The sequence below is a fragment of the Thunnus albacares genome, chromosome 16 (genome assembly GCF_914725855.1).
Source record: "Thunnus albacares chromosome 16, fThuAlb1.1, whole genome shotgun sequence".
Lineage (NCBI taxonomy): Eukaryota > Metazoa > Chordata > Actinopteri > Scombriformes > Scombridae > Thunnus > Thunnus albacares.
In genome coordinates, this window is record NC_058121.1 from 28621391 (window position 1) to 28632287 (window position 10897).

Here is a 10897-nt window from a genome sequence, read left to right on the forward strand (position 1 = left end):
GATTGGATTGGATTGCATCATTGAGATTGGAGAAATAGCAGGATTTCAGGATTCATTATCTGGGGACCAGATATGTCTGGAACAAATCTGATAACATTTCATCTGACAGTTGTTGAGATATTTCACTCTGGACCAAACTGTTGGTCCAACAGACTGACGTTACCATCTCTGTCATGGCTACAACACTTAACACAAGAAATTATTATATTAATTTGACCAGATTATATACAGTACTGTGCATTTTAGGCCCAAACATCCATCCAGAGTCCTGAGGAACAATCTTCAGTCCTGCAACAGATGGTCTCTGATCTCAACATCATGGAGTCAGTCTGGGATTAACATGAAGACACAGAAGAAGACGCAGGAGCAACCGACCTGCCGAGAACCTGAAACACTGAGAACTGCTACTGGTTTAAAGGCAAAGCTGCTCACATCAACATATTGATTCACTTTCTGCTGTTTAATCAACTTTGAATCAAGTTAACTGATCAATAAAAACTATTCATGACATTATTTTTGAAAACATCCTCACTTTACTCTTAGTGCCTAAAACTTTTGCAGAGTCCTGTGATACAGTGTATTTGGATAAGCTCTTCAGCTTGTATATACACTTAATCTGAAGATAAGGGATCATTTATATGTTTTAAGGTACAACACACACACACACACACACACACACACACACACACACACACACACACACACAGAGGCTCCAGGGAAGCCTTGGTGATTTTTCATCATAATGATCCAAAATTAGCAGGGAATGTGATGGGTGAAGCCCTGCAACATTACTAAATGCAACAGCATTTCATTGGGATAGATAGGCCACACTGTCATGAATACTGATGAGGGAAAGGAGGAGGAGGAGGAGGAGGAGGAGGGTCAAGAGATGTATGCAAAATATTGAGAGAGAGACAGAAGGAGGAAGAAGTGGAGGAGAGAAGGATTAAGAGACAAGAGGAGGGGAGGAGGATGAAGAGGGGACAGGCATGGTGGGATTGTAACGGCAGTAACAGAAGGAGAAAACAGGCGTTTGGCACATGTGCACACAAATGACACTGTATTCTTAATGAATACTGTATCAGCACGCTAATAAGAGGAAACTCTCCCTTTGAGACAAATCCTGAATAAGAGGTATCCAGACTTTCACGTTGCCCCCGTGGGATGAGCTGAGAAATATAAATCCATGTGTAAATCTGTACTTTCGGTTTATAAACTGAGCTCTCAGATTCATAATCCATGAGAACGGATCTGTTAACTTTGCCCGCAGATTTGCAATCAAATGACCAATTTCTAGATTTAGGGGTAGACTTAATGCTATATTGTGTTGTGTATTCATACCTTTCATTGTGTAATGTTGTATTTATTGTGCTTTCACTCCAAAACCAACCTTTCAGTGTGAGGCTAGCAGGGAAGCAGCTAACGTTAGCTTCCCAGGCTCACTTGTTAGCCAAACTATGTGTCACATGAGACTAACATTTACGGTGCGACTGCTTGTCCAAAGGTAGGTTTAATGCTGTGAATACTGTTGTGATTGGATGTTTCACAGCTTTCATTCTGTGTCATTTGCACCTTATTTGGATATTTGCTCATCTCAGTCTGAGTGAAATGTTTACATATATGGTAGAAGTGAGTTAACTGGACCCTCTTCAGCCATAGGTTTATTGGTTTTTTATTAAGTTCTAGTGTGGTCTTTGTGTTCACAAATGTGTATATTACCAGCAATGTGTTTGTGTTTGACTACAAATAAATGTCATTTGTCCCTGTTTAACAACAGGTCCTCTATTGGTAGTTTGATGCATATGACTGCACCAGGATAACCTGGAAACAACCAGGAGGAAACTAGCAGCTGGTAAGTAGAGAACAGAGTCCATCGTTTAGAAAGTGACTTTAAGTAGTTTTATTGTGTTTACATCCATATTGGGTGAACAGTGAAGCAACTGTATCTCCCTTTTTCAGGCAGTCTGCCAACTGTAGGACAATGCAGGAGGAGGATCATCCTAAATATACAGCAAATACAGCCGGGGAGTTTTTTATGACCCAGCAGTGGGATGTTCTCCACTGGCATTGTCATTCACCTGACCTCAGTCCAGCTGAGCAGGTGTGTCACTCGCAGAAAATCAGGCCGAAGGCAAAAGACCAGTTTGCAGTTCAGGTGCGGCAGAGAATCAGCAGGGGAGATATAAATGTCCTCTGGCATCACAGACTTCAGACACTCAAATATTAGATATCATGACTAAAGTTTGTTTTAACAGGTCAAATGATCTTTGGCCCACTTAAGTTGGAGTTGGAGAAGTTGTGTTGTGAATGAAAAAGGAGAGCTGGAGAGAGAAGTTCTGACTCTTTTCTCATCTTTACACAGCTGACCAATCATGGCGTGAGGAGGGTCTGAATGTTGGATCATTTGTTTCGAAGATAACAGAAATTACCTCTAATCTGACGTCAGAAAGCTGAAGCTTTCCAGCCATCAGACAAGCACTTCTGACGTATACTGGTCCCTGAAGGCAACAGCCAGCAGCTGCTTAGCTTAGCTTAGTTTAGTTTAGCACATAGACTGGAAACAGAGTTAAACATCTAGCTAGCCACTGCTACCAAAAAGATGAGGCTACCGGCACCTGTAAAGCTCACCAATCAACACATTATATGTCCTTTGTTTCATCTGTACAAAAAGCAAAATGTAAAAACAACTCACCATTTTAAACTGAATTATGAGCCAGACTGTTTCTTTCCAACCAGCCATTTCCTGTCTTCCAACTGCTCTGAGCAGTTGGAAGGCGACCAGTCTGTCGGCCTGCCAGCACCAGTTTGGTCCAGACTGAAATATCCCAAATGCAGTTGGATGGATTGCCATAAAATTTGGTACAGACCTTCATGCCCCCCTCAGGATGAATGAAAGTAATGAATGAATGACTTTGGTGATCCAGACATTTCATGAAAACTAACGACATTCCCATCAGCCTCAACTGTCCTTTGTGTTTAGTTCTAATTAGCAAATATTAGCATCCTAACATGCTAAACCGAGACGGTGGAAATGAAAAAAAAAAGATGTAAAACTTGTTAAAAGTCAGCTTCAAGATTCAACATTACTTTATCGTCATCTCTCAACTCACATCCATTGAAATGAAATTCTGTTTCCTCTGGACCAAAAACACTTGTAGAATAAACCATTAACTACCAAAAATATACGATTCCCAAAAATATATTAAGAGTTTCAGAAACATAAGTAAAAGAATTATATAAATACACACTAGTACACAGCTTATTAACAGTGCTGTTAGCCCTGTTTCCATTAACCTATTTTTATGTGCACTTTGAAGTATCACATTAAAAATTAATGGAAACATCAAAATTAGAAGAAACTTCCTCAATTTCACAAAATGTTTTTACGCCAGCAAATGTTGCAAAAGAGTTTATGCACAAAATGGACAATGGAAACGCATTTCTGGAATAAATAATGACGTAGTGAACGTTTAACTCACATGACTGATCAGCTGTTTCTGCTTTTGGCGTCTTCTGACATTCTGAAATGTCGCAGTCAAAGGCTGGATGTGACCTATGACCTCCCAGGACTCGTGTGTGCTGTCTCTCCCTTACTGCATTAGAATCATTACTTTTCTTTGTCTGCGTCTCCGCATGGCATAAAGCACGGCCAATAAACAATTACAACCTCCTTTCAAATTCCTGAAGACCTCTCTCTATTTATCTCTCGTCAAGGCAACATAACTTATTATATATAACCATGGATGTATAATAAGAGCTGGATACGGCGCAGTGGCCACTCGCGGTATTGCAGCGAAAAATCCCAGCATTTCCCCCATAGACCACCATTATAAAAGAGACGTCTGTAAAACTGTTGACAAGACGCCTCGAACTGCAAACAACGTCAATTATGACTCTTTCTATTGTGAACTTTTGATCCATGGAGGTTTTATGTTTGTAAAACTTTCCTCGACTGCGCATATTCAGTGGGCCGCACAGTGCGGAAGCAAACCCGGAAGCTAGAAACTTTTTTTGGTGTATGCGCCAGGCGAGCAGTTCCTATAGGACTGAATGGGCGCCATTTTTAGTCCGGTATCCAGCTCTTATAATACATCCATGTATATAACTAATATATAATTTGTTTTGTTTCCAGTTGGCAGCGTCTGCGTCTTCTACTACTCAGCCTATACCGCCATCTGCTGACGAAACTATGCATTGCATAACTTAGATTATTCGCTTTTAACAGTTGATGGAAACGCACCTAATCTGAATTTTCCTTTTTGCAACATTTCAAAGGTTTATTAATGTGTGATTCTAATGGAAACACGGTTATTATGAGCACAAAGCATTTAGCTCAAAGTGAGACTGTACACTGAATTTCATTAAATGACTAATGCCAGGAAGTTTACCCACTATTTTCTTTCCACCATTAAAAAGGTGAAATGTGTTTTTTTTATCTACATAACATCCTGATTTTTATTTGTATTTGTGGGTAAAGTTGCAATTGAAGGTTATTCTTGTGCTCTGCTCACTTTAAATTCCTCCACATTAGAGTGTCAGCCAAATGTCAAATGAAAATGTAATCTGTTACGTATTTATGTGAGCATTTACTTTTATATGAGCTCATTCAATAACCTCTACATCCCCCTGTATTCAGCCAAAGATGCTTCCAAAAAAAAAAAGCTTTGAGTGAAGCGTAACACAGCTGCTGCTCTGCTCGCATTGCTGACAGGTACTTAAGAGAGGCATTTATTTCTCATTCAGTGGATATCAAGCTCATTCAAAATCTGCTCCCCTTCCCAAGGGTGGTAGATTGGTAGTCAAGAGCAGCACTGTTTTCATCAAGCTTTCAACACAATGGAGCGCGGCACAGCTGCTGGCACTCCAGCTACCTTTCTTTTTTTCCCTTTTTCTTTTGAGAGACTCCTTGTGTCTTCTTCTTCTTCTTCTTCTTCTTCTTCTTCTTCTTCACCGTGTGTCAAGCTTTTCAATGCCTTTCAGTTTCCGAGGGTAATGGCTGGGAATAATAATTTAGAATTGTAAACTGTGGTTGTCAAACTCGAAAAAAACAGCAAACGCTGTAAATGTGTTGTTTCATTTATTTACCATTAAAATGGGTTTTTTGTTTTCGGATCATCCATCATTCTGCAGGAGTAGATGAATTTGTTTCTCCTTTCGCCTTTTATTTAAATGCCTTCACCTTGCAGTAGAGAGTAGTGACAGTTTTGTATTTGTTGTTCTGACAGAAAAGGTGGACACAATACAAACGCTTGAATTATTACACAGCAGCTTGGCGTTTAGAATGACCTTTATGATCACGTCTCCCGGCTGTTGTCAGTGGTATCATTTACCTTTTCTGTTATATTATTGTCATAATGCATGTAACAAAACAAAAAACATTATTTGTGTTCTTGTCAGTCCAAAACAACATTTTGTAGTTTTAGGTGGTACAAGTACAGTGGTACTAATACAACTATGCATTTAAAAAGTCATACGCTGTATAAATGAATTAATTTCTGCACAAGCAAGAAGAATCTAGACGTCAGACGATGTAGGTCAGCGAATTTAATGAACAATACCGCTAATGAGTAACGACAAAAGAAGAAGTCATTCCATCACAGATTAACTTGTTTAAACGCGAGCAAAACACGAGAACAATTGGTTGATTAATAAGCTGGTTGTAAATGAGTTCTTGGATGCAGAGCTTTCTCAATCAAACTGAGAGGTGAAGTAAAATTTAATGAAAGTGTTGAATGTTTTTTTTTTTAAAAAAAAGGTCATAATTTGCTGTGAAAGTGCAAAGCTTTTGTATTTTTGCACCCACACAGTCACATTTGTGCCCTTAATCCATCTCCATATGCTGGCAGGTGAATGTGAAGCTCATTATTTAAACTGAAATATGTTTTTCTTTTGCTTTTATCTTCGTCTTTGCTCACGACTAAAGAGCTAAACTGTCAGAACCAAGAATTAATTATTGTCAGAAGTTGCCACTTGGAGCAAAGATAAATTCTTCTGTATTTAAATATTATTTCATGCATCTCTTAATATAACAAGACCAGGTCAAAACTGGTTTATGTCTGGACTGTGAGGTTATAAATGCAGTTGGAAGAACAATACTTATATATTGAAAGAGAACTTATTTTAATTATAACTATTCTAATTATCTGTTAACTCTGTTGCTCTTTCATCTGTTTCTATCTGCAGATGTCTGTAAACATACTGGCTCATCCATATGTTTAGCATGCTAGGCTAACAACACGGTGCTATTAAACAGGAAACACCACGGCTACACCTTATTTTTATACAGTCTACGGTCTATGAGTGTAATCTGGTGAAGCGGAGCTGCTGTGCGAGCTCTAAACAGATTAAGTCTACATCAACATCCTTTATGCCATAAAACATGTTCATGAGAACATTTTAAAACAGGTTTAAACACAGTCCTGCTTACATTGTGCACAGCTGGCACAGCGTGGATCCCTTCATTCATCATTTAAATATTTTGACTAGACAGTGAAAGAACTTGACCAGCAAATTTCCAGCAAGTTTATTTAAAGATATTTTACATACTTAAAAGCATAAATGAGGGGGAGTAGAACTGCAGAGTTGAAATGTATTAATCATCTTATATTAATTGTTTGCACAAAATAAGCAGCAGCACACATGAGAGACAATCAGCCTTATTTCATTCTACCATCGTCAGCATGTTTGGATTGATTGATGTATATTAATATTTTGAGGTGTCCTGAATGTATGTTTTGGAACTTCAGGGTCTCGTTTCACCTGTTGCTGTGTTTAAAGGGTGATGAGAGGAGCTGGTGTGATTGGTCGTTACTGACGCCCGCCCACCTGCGTATAAAACATTCCTCCCACTAATCATGTATTCAGTCTCTCCTCCACGTTGCGCCTGGCTGAGCCCAGAGTGCACCGGTGCTGATGGTCGGGAAAATTACAAAAATATGTTGGCCAGGACTCAGACCTGCACCTGTGCCTTATTTAGGGAAAATAGGGCCTGAAATGTCAGTTGAAGTGTAATTGATAAATAAAATAAGTCGATAAAACTACACTGCTTGCATGTTAACAAGAAAGCTATTTAAATGCAATAGTAGAGAACACATAGAGCCCTACTTCTGATGTGTGCAGATACTCCTGACTGCATGTTATTTAGAATGAAATTAGCTGTTAATGTTCTCATTTACAGTGTCGTACGTTGAGGGTGAGGTGACCACGGTCTTGCTGACAGCCTCACGGTGAAGTGAAAACAGCTCTATTGTGAGACAGAGAGAGAGAGAGCATGAGCTGTGTTCGTCCCAACAGGAACAGTGATGTGGTGATGCAGCCTGGCAGGGACTGTTCCTCCACAGTGTCCTTGCTGTGCACTCAGCAGAATGAGTCAGGCATGAGGCCGTCCAGCTAAGCAGCGACCTGGGCTTCCTGCAAGCCGCCTAAGCTGGAGTGACATGGCTCACTGTGATAAACTGCCAGCAATCACAACATGAGCATGAAGGCTTTCAAATGGCAGCAGCTGCTTGATATGTCTGACTGCCACATAGCTAACAAGACTTCTGCATCTATGGCACGTGGGAACAACAGGATGGGAGAATTTATACATTTTTAATCTGTATCTGGATCTGCATCAAAATACACGTTACAGACAGTCAAGCTGATTTTTTGAAGAGTACCTAAATCCAGACTTTGTACAAGGATAAAAATGTGCAAAATTTAAAATGAGTCACATCCATCATCTCTCAGTTACAGTCATTTAAAATGCAGGTGAAATGCCATCAAACATTTGCATGATTGCTCAATATGAAATCTGGTTTCAGTTGCACAGTGTGTTTTATTGAGGTTCACAAAAAGGTGTTCACCAATTATTGGAAGATGGTGTATGAAAAAACAAGTGAATAATGGAGTCATTCTTTTAATAATGGAAACATGTTATGCACCTAATTCTGTAAAGATTGGATGAAGGAAAACTTTTTTTTAAAAAGTGTTTTACAAATTCTGAACGGCAGAGAAACTGTTGAGCAGAAATGGACATAATCTAAACTCACCCCTTGATTCAAGAAATCCAGGAGAAATAAGTCACCTGATGGTTCAAAATTCATTAAGGGGGATGTATCAAGCACATGTCCAGCTCTATATTTATATTCTGGGGCTTTACTGGAATATCTTTGCATGATTTCCAGTTAAAAACTCCTTATTTATCTTCTACTGGTCCTTTATGCAGCCCCTCAGTTCAGCCTCTGTCTGAAACAGGCCGTTTTAGCTCCTGTCTCTTTAAGGCCCCGCCTCCTGATGACCCTGCTCTGTTCTGATTGGTCAGCTTCCGATCTGAAAGAAGCGAGATGAAAATGCTAACAACTTTAGCAACAAAGGCTACGGACCAGATGGCCGTTTGTGGGCATGTGTGAACTATCTGATGTCATCACGAGGAGGAAGTAAAAGTAACTTTGCAAACGAAGCATCAGGGCAGGTTGACGCCCTGGTTTTTGACTTTCAGGGAGCATTTTTATGTACGTTCACCTCAAGTGTGACCATGTTTAACATCTGACAGCATGACAGAATAAAAATGACAAAGTCACAAAAAGCAGAATATGTCCCCTTTAACAAAATCATAACCTGCTTCATAAATGTGAAGCTTTTTACCCCCAAAACAAATAATATCTTTCTTACCCCATGACATGAATGCTCCACAGGATTGAATTATTCTACTACCTGCTATGAACAGACAGGGAAACACACATATGAGACTGAAATAATAACTTCCTCGGTGTTAATGAGGATCATCATACACAGGCATCATAGATTTGAAACACAGCAGAGACAAAGTCAAAAGCTTTATGACTGAAGGAATAAATCGTGAGTGTGTGTTTGGATGCACGGTGTCAGTCTCAGTAGTCTGATCTGACTCGGGAAGATGAGGCCTTGTGTATATTTTTTTGCAAGTAAAAGGAAGTGATGGTACTTTTATAGCACTGCAGTGACCATCTGTCCACAGCTAGAATGTCACGCCTGAGTATCTCTACCTAAATATAATGTTGTGAGCCTTCGTCTGTCCCAGTTTTTAAAAGGCTACTGCTGCTGTGGTTTGTTGAAAAGAGAATTACTAGATATGCGCAGACATGTAGGATGTGCTGCCATCATTCATGTAAAATAAACGGGGTAAACAAGTGCCTGCAGGCAGTGATCTTCATACGGGAGATAAGCACCTATATGAGAATAACTCTCGGAAAAATACATTTTCCCTCACAAAGACTATCTCTATACACAAATTTCTGTTTAATACTGTTTTATATACTGACTGTCAGAGTAAATGCATGTGTAAACTACTGATTTAACCCTCCTCTACATCCTTGGCTGTAATAAAAATAGAGAAGATTCGATCCCCAGCTCCTCCTGTCTGCATGCTGAAGTGTCCTTGTGCAAGATACTGAATACTGAGAAGCATCATATACAGCTAATGCAGACATTTACCATCTATACAGACATAAAATAAAAAGAGCAACAGAGTCCAAGATAACATAAAACATTCTCTGGTATCGCTGCAGGTCCAAATCTTTTGATCAACAACAGAGAAACACTGATTATATTTTCTAAATGATGAGCGATCAGTTTGTGAAATTTTAAAATAGAGGCTGGTGGGATCTTATTTAATAGATTTTACTATTTAATGCCTTTTAAGTCCAGTTACTTTGGATAAATGGCCAATGTAGATACAACTGAGACATTTCCAGTGTAGCTTCATCGGAGTTTGATGGCAGAAATATGAGGCTATATTTTTTTACCTCTCTTGGTTCACAGCTTTACATTCACATTTGACGACTGTGCTGAAAGACACCAATTAAAGAAAAGATTTTACTTTCTCCAACCACCGTAATACAATGCAGTCATGAGACATACTTTGAATAGCCTGACGTTCCTTTGGGGCTTGATTTCTGGGGAATATTGGACGTCTAACTGGAGGAAATAGAGATATAACCATTAAAGGGAAAATAAGGGACATAAAAATATGAACAGTTTATCAAAGAATAACAGTTGGGATTGATTTGACATCACAAACTGATGAAGCTGAGGGTGGAATTCTCCTTTAAAGCTGACAAGCAATCAAATGGACAACACCACACTTCACCATGCTCTCTGTTGTGTTAATCAGTTAAATTACCTGTTTTTTTTGTTCGGGATGCAAACATACCAACCCTCAGCCCGCCTTAAAAAAAAACCAGGTAAGCTTCTTTATTCCACGCTATCAGATTACTATTGAGAAATTGAGCACACACCATCTTGAAACTCATTTATTTCCAATCCACAGAGGCGGTGGAGTGACCTCTGTGTTCAAGCTAAATGTCAACTTGATCAAGCGAGTGCTTGATTCCAGATTGGACCACAAAAACAAATTTGCTTCAACCTTCAGTGTTCACTCTGCAAATAGAGAAGCTGCGGTTAGGAAATGACGGGCACCACCTCCGGCTCGATGGGGGAACCAATTACTGTACATTCAAGGTTTCAAGGATTCAAGGACTTTTATTGTAATTTAATAATAAATCAATGAATTTATGAATTTAAAAGATATTAATGAAAACATAAATAAAGAATAGAGAATATAATAGATGTAGTGAACAAGGTTGAATTGGTACAGGCAGTAGTATAAGAGAAGTAATCATTAATATCACTGACATCACTCCTGAAACCCTGACCCTAACCCTAACGCCCTGACGCCCTAACCCTAACATTAACCCTAACCCTAACATTAACCCTAACCCTAACGCCCTGATGCCCTAACCCTAACATTAACCCTAACCCTAACATTAACCCTAACCCTAACACCCTGACGCCCTAACCCTAACATTAACCCTAACCCTAACATTAACCCTAACCCTAACGCCCTGATGCCCTAACCCTAACATTAACCCTAACCCTA

General features: G+C 39.3%; 1 long non-coding RNA gene across 2 annotated transcripts; it reads left to right on the forward strand.

Annotated features, from left to right (window-relative positions):
* The first annotated feature begins 998 nt into the window (after positions 1-998).
* LOC122999506 lies at positions 999-2870 on the forward strand. 2 transcript variants are annotated; one of them, XR_006407749.1, is made up of 4 exons: positions 999-1504; positions 1778-1852; positions 1960-2155; positions 2363-2870. It is a non-coding gene; the product is annotated as an uncharacterized LOC122999506 (long non-coding RNA). The 2 variants fall into 2 exon arrangements; XR_006407748.1 differs by having other exon boundaries at positions 1960-2870.
* The last annotated feature ends 8027 nt before the right edge of the window (positions 2871-10897 follow it).